This window comes from Myotis brandtii, unplaced genomic scaffold (assembly GCF_000412655.1).
Source record: "Myotis brandtii unplaced genomic scaffold, ASM41265v1 scaffold523, whole genome shotgun sequence".
Taxonomy (NCBI): domain Eukaryota; kingdom Metazoa; phylum Chordata; class Mammalia; order Chiroptera; family Vespertilionidae; genus Myotis; species Myotis brandtii.
The window spans coordinates 779,459-798,866 of record NW_005369902.1 but is presented as its reverse complement, the minus strand read 5'-3'; the positions used below and the strand labels follow the sequence as shown (position 1 = coordinate 798,866).

Sequence of the window (19,408 nt, the reverse complement as noted above, 5' to 3'; positions counted from 1 at the left end):
CGGGAAAACACTGTCCTTGACCTCCAAGGGCTGACCTGAGCAGAGAGAAGACCAAGAAGACCCGGCTGGAGCACCTGGGAAATGAGGCTGGACTACATTGGGAATTATCAACTTGACATCCTCTGGACTTCTGGGATGGAGCCATGATTTGTTGGTCCCAAGTAAAAAAAAAAAGACCAAAAAGATCTTCATTTTTTGGTGGGTCTCATTGACATCCTCTGGACTTCTGGGATGGAGCCATGATTTGTTGGTCCCAAGTAAAAAAAAAAAAGACCAAAAAGATCTTCATTTTTTGGCTGGATCTCAACTCCATGACTTCATCCGAGCTTGCTCACAGTGATTGTCAGCTCAGACACGTAGTTGGTCTTTACAAGTTTAAGAAATACATTTGGGGAAGTGGATTGTGGCTTTGTGAATGAAGTCTGTTTAGTAGATGTAATCTTTCAAACTGTGGTATCCACACGGGAAAAACAACATCGGTCGAGGGGGATGAAAAGGTGAGGACCGTGGCTACAGCTCATCTTGACAGTCCTTCCCATTGGACACCGGGATCCCAGGAGGCCCTTTATCAGGAACACCCAAACACCATGCGCCATTTCGCAAGCCACGGGGCCCATCAGCTGTGTGACCTTGGACAAGTCATTCTACCTCTCTGAACCTGCTTCTTCAACTATAACATAAAAATCAAAACACGTACCCACACAACAGACTTGCACATGACTGTTGTAACAGTTTTATTCATAATAGTCAAAATCTGGAAATAGTCCAAATGGTCATCATCCCATAACTGGATAAACAAACTGTGCTACGTCCATACAGTAGCACACTACTTGGCAACAAAAAGGAATGAACTATTGGTACACGCAACAACATGAATAAATCTCCAAAACATGTTGACTAAAAGAAGCCAGACACAGGAGAGAACACACTATGTGATATTTATATGGAATTCTAGAAAAGGCAAAATGAACCTTTAGAATATAGGTAGGTCAGTGGTTCTTTGGAGTTGGGAAAATGGGCCATAAAGAGGAAGGAGGGAACTTGAATGCTGGTGATAGTGACAAGGGTGTAACTGTAACTACTTATGAATTGGACACTTAACATGGGTGAAATCTATTGCATGTAAAGTATACCTCAATGTTGACTTTCTAAAAATGAGATCAAAGAAAAACACTGCCGTTCTTAGGACCCCTTCTATGCTAGAAACCCAACTCCAGATAGTGTTCGGAAAAAACAGCATTGGCTCATATAATCAGGTTAGTCCAGGGGTGCAGTTGGCTTCAGGCACGGCTTGATCCAGGGGCTTACTGATGTCTGGATAGAATACACTCGCCTTCTCTTTGCTCCTTGTTGGCTTTATCCTCAAGCAGAGAACAGGATGGCCACCAGCAGTTCCAAGCTTGGCAACTTCTGTCCACTTGGCAACTCCCACAAAAAGCGAATGCCTCTTTCCTCATAGTTGCTGCAAAAGTCCCGAGGGGAAGTCTCAGCGTCCATCCTGGGACACATCCTGCCTCTCAAGCCAGGGGGTGGGACTGGCCCCACCTGAACACCAGGGGTACTCGGTGGGGGAGGGGTGATCCTCTGAAGGAAAAGACAGGTATTGTCAGAATGGCCATGGATGCTGCCCAGCACCTCTCTCCACATCCCCGGGGCAATGTCATCAACTGTTCCTACCTCCAGGCACCTCGGCAGTGGCCAGGTCGTCAGGGACAGGCCCCAGACTCATTCGAGGTTCTCCCAGGCTGCTTTTCTGTGATGTCACAGGGCTCTGCCTGTTAGATACAAGAGTCAAGACAGAAATCAAGTGCTAACCTCTTCCCCACCAGAAAGCCCTTCCCGCCTGTGCTGGGCTGTCTGCACCCCGAGGAGGTGGGCAGGTGGAGTGGGAGGATCTGTAGCAGCTACTCTGGCCCAGGCCCAGAGGGAATGCTTTGGAACTGAGCATCCGGACTTGTAGGATGAACTTGAGGAGGTGAAGGATGCCTCTGTGGGCCAGAACGCAAGGCAAAGGGGTGAGGGCTCTAGCTTATCAATTTAGAACCACCATCCTAACAGGGTCTGGGCAGGAAGGCCAAAGAGAAAGCTGACAAAAGGGGGTCCCTTCAGAGATCAAGGACAATAAGGTACCACCCAGCACGCTGACACTCAAACCTCACTTCCTGAGCAGCGCACCTAGTGTTAAGTGAGCATCTTCTCCATGCCAGGCCCCACCCAGAGTTCTCGGGTGAAGGGGAGGGAAAGGGAGCGACAACTTCCTATCTATAGTCAGAAAACGCCTACAATGTAGCACCTTCCTACGGACACTATTGTGTCCAATGAGGCAATAGGCTCAAAGAGATGGGGCTTTACCCAGGGCCCCCGCTAAGTGGCTGCCCTGGATCAGACTCCTGGCAAAGGCTTGTCTCCCCTGCCCTGCCCCAATTCCAGGAGCTCCAAGCTCGTGGCTCAGCCTGATTGCTCAAGGCTGCTAATTGAGCTGAGATTATTCCTGACCCAGGAAAGCCAAGGCGGTGCAGAACTATCTCCCAATCCAGCCCCCAAGGAATACGGGCAAGAGAAGCCTGAGGGGGCCCACCGCCCTGTTTTCCATCACGGGGCTGGCTGAGCAGGCCTGCCTGGCCATCAGGCTTTCTGGGAAGCAGGTTAAATGGGTGTCGTTGCCAAGAGTGTGCACTCTGCCGCAAAGAGCTGGGCGGGGAGCAGGGCGAGAGCCAGACAGAGGAAGGAGAGAGCCAAGGCCCGGCGAGGGAAGGTGTGGCCAACGCCCGGCCCTCCCGGCCAAAGGAAGCCCGTGGGCCTGGCCCAGAGCCTGGGAAAGTGGTGTTCTGGGCTCCCACCTCCTGTCTCCACCCGCCATGTCCGAGGCAGGCTGGCCCTCCGGCCTGCAGCCCTGCCCGGGGCACAGCCGACTGCTTCCTGGAGCTGACAATGAGCCTGCCCGTTAGTTCCCTGCACTGGCATCCTGCCCAGCTGACCCTCAGGTCCTCGGAGTCCAGCTCTGTAGGAAAGAGAGAGGGGCAGGCACAGTAGACCTATGCACCCCAGCAGGGGTCCTGATCCTTAAGGGCCGCCAGCTTGGAGCAGGGCCCGGATGAGCAAGCCCCACGCAGGCTGCGCTCCTGAGATGCCTCTGTCCAGGCAGCGAGCAGGGAACCAGTGGGCCGCATGCTCTGAAAATGGGGCAGTGCAGCGGGCTGAGTGGGGCAGGCTGTGGGCCCAGGCTGGCCAGTGCACGCAGCACTGCGGACACTGAGGGACAACCCCCCAGTCTCCCTGTGAGGCAGACACACCCTCCAGGAGATAGTGGCACCCACCCACCCAAGCACGCAGCACTGCGGACACTGAGGGACAACCCCCCAGGAGATAGTGGCACCCACCCACCCACCTCCAGTATTTCATCATCACAGTAACCTATGGGTTAGTAAGCATTGATATGCTTGTTATAACTATATAAGCTCAATACAAATAACAATTACTGACAGAGCACTGACCTTGGGAGTCAGGAGCCGCAGACCTCAACCCCACCTCTGCCACATCCTAGCTGTGTGTCCTCGGGCAAGTCTCCTGATCTCCTTGGCCTCGGTCTTCCTTCTGTAAAATGAGGATCAAAGGATGACTCTGAGCAGCCGAGAAAAGACAGGAAGTGAAAGTCTGCCAACTGCAAATGGTCATATCGCCTGATCCGCCTCTGGGGGCACAGCTGGAGCAGCCTTCTCCTGCCTCTCACTTGTGGGCAGATAGCGGAGTGCTCTGGCTGCTTAACAGCATCAGCTGAGGACCATCTGGAAAACAAACACAGATGCCAACCCCCAACAATTCAGAGCCAAGTGGTCAGGGGTGGGGCCCGGGCCGTGGGGTGTGTGTTTAACACAGTGAGTCTTGGGTGACTAAGGTGGAGAAGCAATGCAACAGCCCACATTTCTAGCATCCTCCCCAACAAACTTCATCCATTTGGAGAGACCCAGTGCAGCTCCAACACCCTCCAACGAGGTGAGGTCTCTGAGCTCCCTGGCTGGAGGCATGCTTCAGCCCATGGTCCATCAGCCCACGTGGCAAAGAGAAAATAGAGACTTTCTGGCTCCCCAGGGCACAGAGCCATCACTCAAATGGGTGACGAGCCTCGCCCGTTTTAAAAGCCTCAGTTCTGCTAACTGGATGGGGGTGTACACGCACAGGGGGAAATGCTGGAAGGATGTACCTCATTAGCAGACATTATCCCCAGCCTTGGGCATTTATGAGCCTTTTTCATCCTTTAGTATTTTTGAAATGTTCTACCGTGTAAGGCAGTTCTTTTGTAATGGGGGTGGGGGGACAGTATTTTATTTTTGATGTATTGCCTTTTCAAAAATTGATACAGCGTCTTTTGCAAATGTTTTGGGGTAAAGACTGAGGAGCACACTCAGGAACAAGGAGTTTTGGGGGAGATGGAAGGGCAGGTCAAAGGGGCCACAGGGACAATTAATTTGAAGTTAGAAAATGCTTAGCTGATGAGGATGGAACGTGGTGTATTACCCCGTGTCCACTGTAACCTGAGAATCTCCTTCCACAAAAGCTCCATAAACACTGCTCCCACAGCCCCTTGATAACTTTACCTTGGAGCTGCCCCGCCCCTTGGGCAGTAAAGCGAGGAGGATCCGGTGCAAATCCAGCCCCTTGGAAACTGTCTGGGAGAGCTGGTGTGGAGGCAGGCTCAGACGACCAGGGCCCGGGCAACAAGGGGCCTGGCTGGCCAGGAATGAGGATCATGGCGGTCGAGGTTCCACATATGGTCTTCTTGAGTGATGAGAGCTTTCGAGTCGGCACCTGGGAGGGAACCTGAGAAATACCTGGAGGGTGACTCGCCCCTGCTGACCAGTAGGTCAACGGGACACGAGATGGGGCTTGTTGCCTGTTCACTGCCTCGTCTGTCCATCCACAGGCAGCCCAGGGCTCAGCCTCAGCTAGACAGGAAGATTCTGTTGCTGTGGGATTTGGTGACTTAAAAAAAAAAATGTTCTGATTTTAGAGAAACATCGATTAGCTGCTTCCCGTATGCATCCAGACCAGGAACTGAACCTGCAACCTAGGTATGTGCCCTCACCGGGAATCAAACCAGGGACTTTTTGGTGCATGGGACCACACCCAACCAACCCAGCCACGGCAGCCAGGGTGGGTTGGTGACATGCTTGTGGACTGGTGTTCCTGGGTTAAGGGGGGGCGGGCATGTCACAAATGGATATTTTGGCTGCTTAACAATCCCCACTCAAGGCCTTGGCTTAACCGAAATATCTGTGGGGTGGGGACAGAAGAGGTGGGGTTGGGGGCACCTGCTGAGAATGGAGGAGATTCAGGAAGTGAAATAGGGAGAGAAAACACCCAGCAAGCTCCAGGGTCACCTGAGGGGAGAGGGGAGGGGAGGCTTGAACCCCCTGCAGGCGTGTTTGCAAACTGGCCAGCTCACGGGGTCTGAGGGAGGGGACTGAGGCTCTTTCTGTGTTAAGACACAGTGCCAGTTCCTGCCCAGGGGCCCCTCAACGGTTTCAGCTTCTCAGGAAAGGGGGCACCCGGCCAGCCCAACACTGTGGCCCTCGACCTACCTGGCCCACAGGCCGCCCTTCCTCGTGCCCTGCACGTGCAGCTGGGCCCTTCTGAACCTTCACCCGCACAAACCCAGGAGACTCTCCAATCCATGCAGGAATAGCCGGATGCCCAATCCCCCACCGAACAATGGTCAAAACATATGCAAGGCAATGCATCGGCCCAACGAACGCGTTTTAATAATCAGCAAGTCTCAATTGGACCCCTGGAAGCCCTTCCCATTCCTCAGCGGCCAGGTGGGTGAGGGGTGGGTTGCCAGCCACTGCCCGATGCCCACTGCAAGAGCAATAAGGATTTTTAGGGGCATTATGACTTGAGTCAGAAAACACAGCTGCCCCTGAAAGTCCCTTATTTTTCTTGCTGTCCTTGACAACTCCAGGTGAGTCCGCAGTCGACTGGCTGGCAGGTGCGTGAAGATGGTGTCCCCTCACTTGACCCTGGCCCACCTCCCCACCGCTCAGGGGACGCTCTGCTGGGCAGGGGGCCGCGGGTCTCCATAGTGGCACAATTTTCCCCAATGCTTGGTCTGGCCAGTGGCTGGCCTCACTGCCCCAGGGCACGCCCAGGAAGGACTAGCCTTTGCTCCACCCAGACAAGTCAGAACCCAGTGCCTTCTGCCCACAGGCAGCCGTGGACTAGAGTCTCTGTGGAATCGCAAGTGGACAAGGGCAGCCCAAGAACCAGAGGATGCGGTGCGACCAGGAGAAGGGTTGTCAGGCCCCGTCTTCCCCTGCAGAGACCCACCTTCTAAATGACAGTCCCGGGCCTGACGCTGACGCACAACCAGAAGAGCCGGCGTTAACTTCCTCAGACGCCAGGCCTGGTTCAGGTAGGAGAGAACCCAGGGAGGCGCCCCGGAGACCAACCCCAGCCACTCCTTTCCCTAAACCCTCTTAAAACAAGAGCTTAAAGACACAAGATTCTGAGAGGGACCGGCCCTGGCTCAGCTTCCTCCAGCAGCCGTGGCCTCAGTTACCCTGTCTGTAAAATGGGCCCAGGAGGCCACTACCATCTCTCCCATTTCAAAGAAAAAGCATAAGAGGAAGTGAGAGCATTTCAGCTCTGTCACATCCACTGTTCCTGAAAAGCTTACAGTCACGGACCCTCTGTCCCTGGTGGGAGGCAAGAGGCTGCAAACTGGGAAACGGCACAGCCCTGGGGGAGCCCAGCCCTCCCTCTGCAGAAGGCAGCAGCTTCCCAGGGGCTGCAGTCGGAAGTCAGACACTCCCCCTCCTCCACCAAACAGCCTATGCTGAGCCAAGACTTCTGTGTGTCCCCACGGTTTCCAGGTTGAAATCAATGAGCTGGGAGGCGCAGGCTGGAAGATACTGGGGTACGGTGAGGGGATGGTCAGAGAGGCCAACAAGACAGGGAAGGGGCTGTGACCGATTGTGCTGCTTATGAGAGGCTGAAAGGGCTTCCGGAATCCACGCCCGACCTAGGGTCCTCCTCTAAGCTGTGCTCCCCTCTGCCCCCAGGTCCTCCGGGCAGCGGAAGCTCAATTCCCAGCATCAGGGCCCCGACAGGAGGCCAGTCCACAGAACCCAGGACGCTGACTTCTCTGAACTCCACCACAAGGAATGCAACCACTCAGGTAACTAGTCCCGTGAAGCCAGGCCATTCTACCCAGAGCCTGGGTTGGGCTAATGGGCCCAGGAGGCCACTATCGTCTCTCCCATTTCAAAGAAAAAGCATAAGAGGAAGTGAGAGCATTTCAGCTCTGTCATATCCAAAGGCACTGTTCCTGAAAAGCTTACAGTCACAGACCCTCTGTCCCCGGTGAGAGGCAAGAGGCTGCAAAACTGGGAAACAGCACAGCCCTCCCTCTGCAGAAGGCAACAGCTTCCCAGGGGCCGTAGTCAGAAGTCAGACACTCCCCTCCTCCACCAAAACAGCCCATGCTGAGCCAAGACTTCTGTGGGTCCCCGAGGTTTCCAGGTTCAAATCAATGAGCTGGGAGGCGCGGGCTGGAAGACACTGGGGTACGGTGAGGGGATGGTCAGAGTGGCCAACAAGACAGGGAAGGGGCTGTGACCGATTGTGCTGCTTATGAGAGGCTGAAAGGGCTTCCGGAATCCACGCCTGATCTAGGGTCCTCCTCTAAGCCGTGCTCCCCTCTGCCCCCAGGTCCTCCGGGCAGCGGAAGCTCAATTCCCAGCATCAGGGCCCCGACAGGAGGCCAATCCACAGAACCCAGGACGCTGACTCCTCTGAACTCCACCACAAGGAATGCCACCCACTGACAGGTAACTAGTCCCGTGAAGCCAGGCCATTCTACCCAGAGCCCAGGTTGGGCTGGAGTCTGCCCAGCTGACCACTAGGAGCCTCCCCACCCAGACTGGCACCATACCCTTGGGGCCTGGTCATCGGTCCAGCTGTGTGGCAGGACCCGAGGCCACTCAGAACATGGCGGCCCCACTATAGTGAAAAGCACAATCCCTGAAGGACAGACCTGGCCTCTATCTAGTTATCAGCCTTCTCTCTGCCTTCACCCCTGTAAGTAGGACTAGATCAGCCCAGGTTGCAGGGGGATGTGAGAATTAAAGGGAAGAAGGATTCAAAGCTCTTAGCTGGCTCCTTAACGAGAGCGGATTCCCTCTCCCAGCATCTTCCTTCCCCATCAGACCCCAAGGGCTGGGCAGGGCTCTGGCCATGGAGAATTCTTCCCCCTGGCTGCTCCCTGAGCTCTGCCCTGCACCTTCACTCCACACCCCAGGTCCTGTCGTGTTCAGAATGCGAGGAAACACGCTGGGAACCCCAGCCACGGCCTCAGCCCTCTCAAAACGACATCATGGCAATGGTCACCTCACCCAAAGGTTTCTGCCCTAACCAAGGTCACGGCCATACACGCCACCAGCAAACCCCAAGCTGTCCACACACACTAGGATCTGAGCCATTCAGCAGCAACCCCCCATCATGCTTTGCCTACTCCACAGCCCCGGGTCTGCACAGCCTCTGTGTGAGCTGGTGCCCTGGCCCCAACGCAGTGGGATGGAGTCAGAGGATGAGACCCGGTTCGCCACGTACTAGCCCCAGAACCCTGGGCAAGCTGCCCACCCCTCTGGGCTTCAGTCTGGTCCTTTCTGAGATCAGTGGGGTCGTTGGAGGATTAAATGAGTTCATTCCCATCAGAGGCTGAGAGCGTGCCTGGTACGAAGCATTTGATTGGGTAAGCTATCAAGACCATCCTCTGCTTTCTTCTTCAAGATTTACTCACCTCTTCTGGGTGCTTTTCTGGGCCCCTTCCGCCCGTCCCCCCCCCTGCCCCACGCTCATCATCACACTGCTTTCCCTATCAGCCCGCATGGTCCTGGGACCACCTGTATCACATACACTTATTAACAATGCCGATTCTGGAGCCCCTGAGGTTGGCTGGGGGCTAGGGAGTCTGCAGTCCTAACAGGTTCCTCAAGTGGTTCTCAGAGACACCCGAGTTTGAGAACCACTGCTCTGGGCCACCGTATGGGCATGGTACAGGCAGGGTCTGGCCTAGGTGCTCAGTAACAAGGTGAGGTCAGGAGGGCTGTTCCAGGCTATGGTCAGAGGCTCTCCCATCCCCATGCCGTGCTGAGTGGATAAAGGTGATCCACCTGGGCTTGGTTCTGACAACAGAGTTAACCCATCACCAACACACCAGTCCCCAGTCCAGCTCCTCGGGCCTTCCCTGAGCCCTTGCTCTGCCCGGGGGCTGAAAAGCCCTCTGGATTTCCAGGGGCAGCTGCAGAGTGAGCAGGCTCCACTCTGAACACAGTTCAGATATCACCCTTATTGGGGATTTGCTCTAGAAAGGAAACTATGAGCCATTCCCACCCTGCCTGGGGAAGGAGGTAGTCGGGCAGAGGGCAGTAGTCCCAGCATAACTTGGGGAATCCCTCCGACAGAGAAGCCACTGGGCACATACAAGGCCTGGGGCTGGCTGTGAGGGTCTGGCCCCAGGGCCTGAAGAGCCAGGTCCGCTTCTAGTTAGGGGCCAACGTCCCTGGCACAGAGAGCTGGGTGGGGTGGGGCTGGGCAGAGGGATGCTGGCACTCCCAGCACTCAGCCTAGGGGCCAGGGCTCTGCAGGGTCCTGCCCTAGGCCAGCCCACCGTGGAGGTGGGAGCTAGAGGGCTCGGCTGAAGCGGAAAGCTTTCTTGGACTCGCTGCCGATCAGACCCGGGGCGAACAAAGCCTGGAGACCTGAATCTCATCCATCAGAGCCCCTGAATTTACGATAACCAATCTCTCCGCCCGAAATTCTTTGGCGAAGAACACCTTGTCTCTTAAACCCTCACTCTCACCCCCTCGGCACCACGCTCTGCACACTCCCCAGCCCGGCTGGCCTGGTGCTGGCGGCCAGTATTCCTGGGGGTTGGCTCAGCCCCCAAAAGTCATCCGTGGGTGGGGGTCTGAGTGCCCCTCAGCAAGGCTGGATCGGCGCCCGAATGCATCTGTCCACACTCCTGCTGCCCAGGCCAGGCCGGGGAGGCCAGCGCCTTCCCTGGCCCACATTTCCAGGCTGTCCAGGAGCCTGAGCCAGGGGTGAGCGCTGGTGTTACAGCTGCAACATCTACCTCCACTGAGGGGGCCAGGGGGAGTCAGCAGACAGGCATGCAGACAGCAGGACTAACATATGGGGAAGAAAGGAGTCTATTGTTAAGGACACATTTATCCTTCTCCCAAGGAGTCAGCAAACTGTGGACCCAAACCAGGCCCTCCGCCTGTTTTTATAAAGTTTTATTAAAACACAAGGGTACTCATTGATGTATTATCTATGGCTGCTTTCACTCCACAATAGCAGAGCAGAAGAGTTGCAACAGAGATCCCGTGGGCCTCAAAGCCTAAAATATTTCAAGTTTGACCCTTAACGAATCATGTTTGCTGACCCCCTGCTCTGACCCGTCTAGCATTCCCTCAGCACCTCACATGCGGTGGGCACTGAGGAGACGAGTGAGACTGGCTGAGCCTTCATGGAGTTCAAGGCCTGGTGGGGGCAGGGCTCCCAGGGCCACCGCTCAGCTGGCCCCTCATTCAGCCACAGGCTGCTCAGAGCGGAAGGAGCAGAGCCCTGGCCGGCTGCAAGTCTGCCCCCAGCTCTGGCACAGAGCTGCTGCGGTCTTCATTATGTCGATGCTCCTGCAACAGGGCTGCTCTGTTACCCCTAACCTTCCAGAATCTTCCAGGTTTTAGAAAGCAACGTGGTACATATACCACACATTATACAATACGCACCCATAATCAAACGCATTCCTGTCTGCAGCGAAACCCATGGATATTCACACTCACCGAGATAAATACACACTACGCTAGCGGAGTCTCAAGTCAGTTCGGGTCAGGTTTCCCCACAAAGTTCGTTTCCAAATGACCTTTGGTTTTCACAGTTTCTTGGAGTTCAGAGTTTCGGAGAAAGGACTGTGGGTCAGTACTGCAGTTACAAGTGTGAACGCCGGGTCTGGACTCTGTTCCTTGGTCTCGGCTGGACATCCCCACCCCTGCAGACGGCCACCCTGCCACACACAAGGCACACAGAAAATACCAACGGGATGAACTCACGTCCCCAGAATTTCTTCTCCAAAGAACAGCTACTACCATTCTTACTGAAAAAATGTAGCAAGACATCTATCTGCCTGCTCCACTGTCAGGGGCAGAGAAGAGCCAACATAAGTCATTTTTCCAACTCCATTTACTCGGGACCAGGACAATAAAGACATTTTCTGGTCACTGCTGCTGTCCGACGGGCAGGCACATCGGTGTTTTGGAGGAGCAGGTGAGTGGGTGGTAGCCAAAACGGAAAACCCTTGTTAATTTTCCTCAGAGCCTCCCTGTGGTCAACGTTTCATTTGGAAATCTAAAATAATTTATCTCATTGCAAATTTCTGACAGCTAATTAGAAAAATGTACCCATTGTATAATCTGGTTTCATATGTGGTAATTATACTCCTTTGGGTGAAAAAAACAAAAAAAATATTTTATATATACATGTGTATACACATATATATAATTTAATGTTACCTCTTCCAAAAAGTGAAGTAAAGGGTGGGGGCAGACTGGAGGAGGTCAAAGGAGAAAAAAGGGGGACATATGTAATGTAATACTTTCAACAATAAAGGTTTCATCTGAAACTAATATATCAAATGTCAATTGTAATGGGAAATATAGAAGTTAAAAAAATCACCTCAAAGTTTAAGATAGTCATACTGAAAAACTACCTTAATACACACCATCCATAGACGAACCACCTCCTATAAAATGCAGCTCTTCTGCACTAAAGGATGATCTCCGAAAAGGTATTTCAGTAACGACCCCCATCAGACACCCTGGAATTAAATAGGTTCCCCCCTTTTTAATGCACCGTGTCTTTAGCATTCTGAAATGTCCTACCCTCTGTTTCATAATAGGGCACTCCTACGAATGACTCCCGGAAATTTCCTCAGTGCCTGAGATTTCTACACCCCAAAATTGGGAAAGAGGTTCTGGACTCCCCTGAGGATCTCTACCGAACCCCGGACCTGGGAAGGTTTTGAGGAGGGATCGGGAAACATTTTTTTCGCCTGCCTGACCCGACAGTGTCTTCTGGGGGTAAGTGAAGAGGGGATGGCTGTGTGGGGAGGAGACCTGCATTCCTCCCGATGCCAAATGCCTGGGAGGTGTGTCTATTGAGTGTGGGCAGGGACTAGGTAAACCCTCCCAACCACGGGAAGCCGCCGAGGCCTCCAGCACTACCTTTGGTGGGGCTGCCTGCCGGGATAGGCAGAGAACGGCCACCTGCAGTCCTGCTGCCGTTTGCTGTCACAGGCGACAAGGACACAGGCATCCTCTGCGAGACGCGTGCTACCCACCTGCCTGAGCACACATGGCGGGCAGGGCCGCACTGACCCTGGCCCGCGAATCAGTTTCACTTTTTGGTTTGTATCCTGGGTCATTTCTCACCCTGATGGAAGACAACGTCCTTTAAACGCCAAGAGAGAAAATCCTCCAATCTTCTCTAATATGGAACCTACACTTGTTTTGCTTGCACTTCCTTTTTTTTCTTGACTTATGGAAAGACTTAGTGTGTATACAAACTGAATATGTATATATTAGAGTAGGGGTGGGCAAACTTTTTGACTCGAGGGCCACAATGGGTTCTTAAACTGGACTGGAGGGCCGGAACAAAAGCATGGATGGAGTGTTTGTGTGAACTAATATAAATTCAAAGTAAACATCATTACATAAAAGGGTACGGTCTTTTTTTTTTTAGTTTTATTCATTTCAAACGGGCCGGATCCGGCCCGCGGGCCGTAGTTTGCCCACGGCTGGACTAGGTAAACCCTCCCAACCACGGGAGGCCGCCGAGGCCTCCAGCACTACCTTTGGTGGGGTTGCCTGCCGGGATAGGCAGAGAACGGCCACCTGCAGTCCTGCTGCCGTTTGCCGTCACAGGCGACAAGGACACAGGCACCCTCTGCGAGATGCGTGCTACCCACCTGCCTGAGCACGCATGGCCGGGCTGGGCCGCACTGACCCTGGCCCGCGAATCAGTTTCACTTTTTGGTTTGTATCCTGGGTCATTTCTCACCCTGATGGAAGACAACGTCCTTTAAACGCCAAGAGAGAAAATCCTCCAAAACGTTTCTTGTTGTTTTCTTTCTTTCTTTCTTTTTTTTCCCAAGGACACTGTTTTCCTCTGAAGCCCGGGAACAGGCTTTGGTGAAAACCCTAACTATGTAACCTCAGTCCCCGGGGCTGCTTAGTCTAATACGATTACACATCTAAATGCAGTCAACGGGGCAAAGTGGTAATATTTTTCTGGGAAAAACCAACATCATAAAAGGGTCTTTATTGAATCAAGGGCCCCTGAATTCTTCTGTTGCCTAATGATGGCTCCCCAGTGAAGGAGGCTGGCTTTCCAGGCAGGACTCCGCACGGCTCCCCAGCCAAAGGGCAATGGATATTTGTCACGACTGGTCTAATTACAACAAAACCCACCGAAAGGGCGACAGGGAGGGTGCCAGAGTCTTCACAGGGTGGCAGCAGCCCCCTCCCCCACTCGGGCTCTGGAAATGGGGGGGGTGCTGGTTTTGGGGCCAACTACTATTTTAAGGAGCAGGCCCCCAGATCCATCCCTACCCCTTACATTCAAAGTCGGGATCCTGGACCCTGCCCCTGTCCACTGTCCACGCCTAAGGGGTTCCCCAGCACTGCCCCCTCCGCCCCATCTATACAGAAAAGGCCTATTGTCGAAATGTGATATTTTGCCAGATGGTTTAACATTCAGCGATCGGGCCAAGGTTAGCGTGCGCCCAGACCTGAGTGACAATGAACGCCTGCTATCACCACACACAGGGGGAGGGGGAGAGGGAGAGAGAGTCGGGCCAGGGGAGGGCGAACCCTCCACACTAACCAGCTGGGAGCACGTGGTTGACTTTTCCCAGACAGACAGTGGTCAGTCCAGGTGAGTTGGAGACCAACATTTTGCTTATATACAACGTCCTGCTTCCAAGTATCTGTTTAATCGCCCTCGAAATTCCAAAAGCAAAGACACATTTTCTTTTAAAAAAAAATTTTTTCCCCCATGTTCTTAAGCTTAAGACAGCAAGCTCGAGTAGGAAGAAATTCAAGAGACTATTGCCCTGACTCTCCCACTAACCTGTCCCCCCAGTGACTGCATGAACCCACCCCTGGAAAAGTGGGCGATGTCTGGACCAGGCCTGTCTCTAAAGGGGCAGGAACCCGCCCCCCCCCCACTCCCCAGCGTACACAGCAAAGACTTGCTTTCCTTCCAATGTTTTCTCCCCAGATGCGAGGCCAGCAGGCAGGCTTGCCAGGCCCAGGTTGTCCTCCCCTGACCTCACTGGGGTTGCTTCACTGGCCCCACAGGCCCTGGGCTGAACTATGGTGTCCCCTGAGAACAGCTACCACCGACTCCCTGCTACCACAGGCCTGGCCAGCGTTCCACACAGGATCCTCACAAAGTCCTACAGTGTGGGCATGATTATCACACACGGGGAAACTGAGTCTCAGCCAGGCACACCACCGGCCCGAGGTCACCCAGTGAGTCCGCGAGCGCGCCAGGTTTCCCAACGCAAAGGCAACACCCTTCCCCTGACGCCCGCCTGATGCAGGAAAGCATTTTCTGCCTTCCAGCCGGCTCTCCCCTAAGGCCAGGTGCCATGGGCGTAGAAGCTGCAAGGCAGTTTACTTGCTTTTCAGGAGAGTGGGGGAGGAGGCCTACCTTACACCAGTCACGGAGCTAGAGGATTCTTTCTTAAGCGTTTGCCCGGGGAGACCAGAATTGATGCCTGTCACCAAGAAGGAGAAGCCAGTGTTTTCCCTCGAACCCCACACACCCCAGGGCAGAAATCCAGTGAGAGGAAGTGAGTTCCATGAGAATGAACCACAAAGTCTTCACAGACGGATCCAAATTTCCCAGCTGCACATCTCTGAGTCCTCCCCCCTCCACACTCCTCCCAACCACAGCCCCAGGTTCCAACCTCCTGCATGCCCTTCTCTGCACCTCCTGGCTCAGAATCTCAGGAGATTCTACGGGGGTGCACCCTGGATTCAGGCCAACGCCCCAGGGAACAGAGAAGGGGGCTCTCACGCCCAGCGTGGCAGAGCTGAGATTGCAATCAGGCAATGGATCTTTCCACATAGCACCTCCCTCCCCAGTTCTCCTGGGCAGCAAACACAAGGGGTCTGGCTACAGGGTGATTTCAAAATTCCCACACTGTGCCAAAGGGAGGAGGAAGGGAGCCGCGCAGTGGGTGAGAAGTCACCTGCTCTGTGTCCATCTCTGTGTCCTGCCCACTGCCCCGGGCCAGAATAGAGGCTCCAAAGCACTGAAAAGATGGTCTATCTCCACCTCCCATTTGAAATCCAAAATGAAAACATCACTGAGCCATTAAAAAAGTATAAGGAAGTCCAACGAAATTCTGATTTTTTTTTCCATGACGATCACTCTTCAGTATTTTTTGGGATATCAAATCATTTCCTTCCCCCACCCCTCCATCCCTTCGATTCTGTACCCTGCTTGACTGGTCCCCCTGGAGTGCGTTTAGCTTGCCCACTGGGTCAACGAGCGAGCAAGCCAAGAGCAACTGTGGCAGTTCACCTTTCCTGGGGACCTTTCGTGAAATGTGCTCGGTGTCAGAACCGGAATCTTTGGGCCTTTCAGGCGGGCTGCACTGCTGAGCCGATGTGCGAGGTGGCCACATCGGCACGCCTAGGGCTAAGCCAGGCCCGTTCACCTCCTGTGCCACAGCTCAAGATTGCCGGCTCCCAACCTGGGAGGCCCAGACGCACCTGGAAAGCTGGGCGCCTGGCTCCTGGGGCACCAAACGTAGCTGTGAGGCCCTGGGAGAGCCTTTCCCCCTCCTTTGCCTCAGCCTCAGCCTCCACAGAGGACTCACAATACTCATCTGCTCCCAGGGCTGGGGTAGGGAGTGGGCAGCGAGAGGCCATCCCTCCCATACCCACGGTTGGAACCCCAGCCCGGCCCAGTCCCCGGCCGTGGTTGGTGGACAATAAAAACTAAGAGGCCTGAGACGCAGGCAGGGGAAGGGGTTCCCAGACATTATCCCAGCCTTATGATTACAAAGCCGCTGTTGCCAGTAGGTTAGGTAATTTGCCCAAGGCCACACGCTAGCAAGCCAGAGAGACCCACAAGCCTTGAGTCTCAATCACTCTGCATTCTTCCCAACCAGCACGTACGCACAGGCAGATTCTAAGAGGAATGAGGACGACCAGTCAAAGGTCTACTGTTGGGTGCCAGGCACTGTGCCTGCATTTTTCATCTAAGCCTCACCACAGGTTTCCAAGGTGGGTATCAGAACCCTCGTTCACCAGGGAAGAAATGGGCACAGAGAAGTTACTTGTCAAAGGCCACCCAGCTGGCAAACAGCAGTTAGGACTCCAAGCCCAGCACATCTGGACCCAAACTCCACCTTCACGGCCCTCGCCCTGAGCTGCTTCGAGAAAGCCCTTCAAGGAACCCAAACGGACCCCTTGCTTCTGACAACTCTTTCATAGATACGTCACCGATCAGGAGCGCTATTCTTTTATGTGAAAGAACGGAGACAGGCCAAATATTTACCGTCCCGCGCAGAGAGGAGCAAACTGGCCTGGTAGCCGAATCAGCCCCACGCAGGAATGAGGGCCAGGCTGTCGCTACCCCAACTGCGGGACAGAATCAAATCCTGACCAGCACAGAGAGTTCAGACAGCTTGGCTTTGGGCACAGAGGCATTGAGGGAGATCTGGGGACGCAGCTCAGAGCACCCCCTCTTCTCCACTCCCCACCCCCCAGTGCCACCAACAAAACTCTGGAGGGATTTTTAAGTCTCAGAATTTCTGGATTGCTAAAACAGGGGTGGGTGGAGAGGAGAGGGTTGGCTTCTCCCAATACCACCTAGGTCAAGCCAATCCTCCTGGACAAAAATTGATCTTTAATCTTTCATAGGTTGGGATTTTTTTCTTAAAAAAAATAAAAATAAAAGCTAAAACAGCTACAAGGGTGAGGTTAATTATTCACCAGGTTGCAATTTACTTAAGAGTTGAGGGAATGCAAGTAGGCAGGACCTGGCCTCCAGCTGAATTTCAGGAGTCCTCCCTGGGTCTGGTTAAAATCCTTCCCTCCCACCAGCTTTCCACCTTGCATCTGGCTGCTTCCTGAAGCCGGCTCCAGGGCAAACAAGTCTGACTTCACAGAGCCTAGAGGTGCCCAGCTTAGAGGAATGGATCGGGGTGGGGGTGGGGGAGGAAGGAGGCATCTGCTCCAGGAAAACTATGAGAATTCAAAAGGGACAGCAAAATCAAAAAGCTCTCAACTAAAACACAATTCCTAAATACAATGGCTTACGTCCACGCACACATCAGCTGCAGGAGGGCAGGCCAGCCTGCTGTGTAACTGATTCAATCCCATTTTGCAAAGGAAAAATCCCAAGAAGGAAAAACCCCATTGCTCCCTTCCCCCAAAGAAATGAAGTACCAAGCCACTCCCTAAAAATCCCTAAAACCCGGGTCAGCCCCAGAGGATGGGGCACAGCCTGCGGGAAAGCTGCCTGCAGCCTGGACCAGGGCAGGGGCACTGCCAGGCTCCTCGCACCTTGTTTCCAGAGACTGGTGTCCCCAGGCCTGTCCTCTCCAGGAGCAGCCACCTCTGCCTGCTCTCCTGTGTCTCACTGTCTCCTTGCGGCAGCCGGCAGCCCAGGTCTGCGGGTGTTTTATGACCACGCGTTATGCTGGAGATTTCCACTTCATTTACTTTAAGATACTGATTCCCCGGGGCCGGGAGAGGCATGGGTTCAAAGGGAGAACTTTGTTTTCCCAGCCTGATTCAGTCCTTCGAAGAGAGCATTTTTCTTAATTAGGGCAAGGCCTCCACTTTGAAGCTCCCCCCAGTCCACCCGTAGACAATTCTGCCTCAACACTGAGAACTGGTCAAGATGCATGTACACGTCAGTACGGGGCCAAAGAAATTCTTTTCTCCCATCATCCTGGCGCCTGCACGTTCCACGGATGTGAGCCTTTAGGACAAAACTCACACTGGACCAAATGCAGTGAGTAGACGGGGCCATGCCTTCTCCTGGGCGCACAGACCCAACCCTGCTTCATTTAGTGGCTCCATAGCCCATAGGGCTCCCCTCCGAACCCCTCAGGTCCAGCGCCCCACATGGCCACCATCATGGGGACAGAGGTGTCAAAGGGTTCCTGCAAGGCGTAGTCTACACTAGCCCACAGACGTCAGGGGAGACTGTGGAAAAACCTTCCAGAACGGGTCTCGGCACAATTTCGAGAGAGGTGGGCCAGCCTGGCTGTGCTGGTTTTTCCCTCTCCCTCTCCTGCCTACACCTAGAAACCCCTCCTGTTTTCCAAAGCCAGGAAGAAGGGGAACCAAGGGACGCTGTTTTGTCAACGTGCCCTCGTTCCGTTCAGGTCACCTCACTGCACGGCTCCCTATGTGTTCCCAAGACCCCCACTGCCCTGACAGCCAAAACACAAGTTCCACCACCAAGCAGACCCGGGGTCCCAGGGGTGGCTGTGGGTTTTCTTTGAAGGGGGATAGAGAAGTTATTGGGTAGAGCAGCAGCTGTCAACCTTTTTTGTCGTCTCATGGCACACATAACATTATGACTAAAATTCTGCGGCACACCATTAAATATATTGTTTGCCGATCTGATAAAAAAAAATAGGTATAATTTTGCTTCACTCACACCAGGCAGCTGTTCAAACCCGAGGGAAAGAGGTCAGTGCCCCTGACTAAACAGTCAGGTATTGCATGTTTTAAAAAGTCTTGTGCCAACCGGTTGAAAATGGCTGGGCTAGAGGGTTTAAGAAAGGAATCTCAGCATAAACCTGGAAGAGAACTCAGGGCGGGCCAGCATTATGTGGCATATGCCAGGGAACAAAAGACTAGCCATTAGGAACACACCCACAAAGATGTATCTTTTTTAAAGAAATTATGGTGGGGGACAGGAAGGGACAGGGGCTTTTGGGTCTACAGGGGCTAAACCTCAGAGTCGCGTCCCATCTCCCCCGGAGCAACGCTAGAAATCAGGAGGTCCTCCTTACCCCCAAGCTCAAGGTTGCCGCCCTGGAATGCGCAGCGGGGTAGGCCCTGGGGGGGCGAATGAGAAGGGAGCCACCTCTCCGTCCGCGCTCCTGGTCTGCCCCGCGGAGATCTCCCTCCACCCGGAGGACACGAACCGCACACAGTGACCAACTCAAATTTCCCAGCGCATTCCCGTTGCTCCTGGGGCGCGCAGGGAGCCCAGGAATCGCCGCACCGAGTCCGAGGCTAGCGCGCCTTGCCAACCCCGCTCCAACGCGGACCCAGGAGGTGGCGGCCCGGCCAGGGTCCAGGTCCCAGCC

At 54.1% G+C, this 19,408-nt stretch overlaps 1 long non-coding RNA gene across 3 annotated transcripts in view; it reads right to left on the bottom strand.

Moving 5' to 3' along the window:
* Positions 1–707: 707 nt before the first annotated feature.
* The window catches only part of LOC102254722, a 19,956-nt gene continuing 1,255 nt past the window's right edge, over positions 708–19,408 (bottom strand). Inside the window, exons 1-4 of one of the 3 annotated variants that reach the window (XR_001364282.1) lie at positions 4,596–5,045; positions 3,495–3,594; positions 1,678–1,775; positions 708–1,584 (exon numbers count right to left, since the gene is read on the bottom strand). This is a non-coding gene — a long non-coding RNA (uncharacterized LOC102254722). Of the gene's footprint in view, positions 1,776–3,494; positions 3,595–4,595; positions 5,046–19,408 lie in introns of those variants that run through there. The other 2 variants (XR_001364283.1, XR_001364281.1) reach the window with 2 other exon arrangements.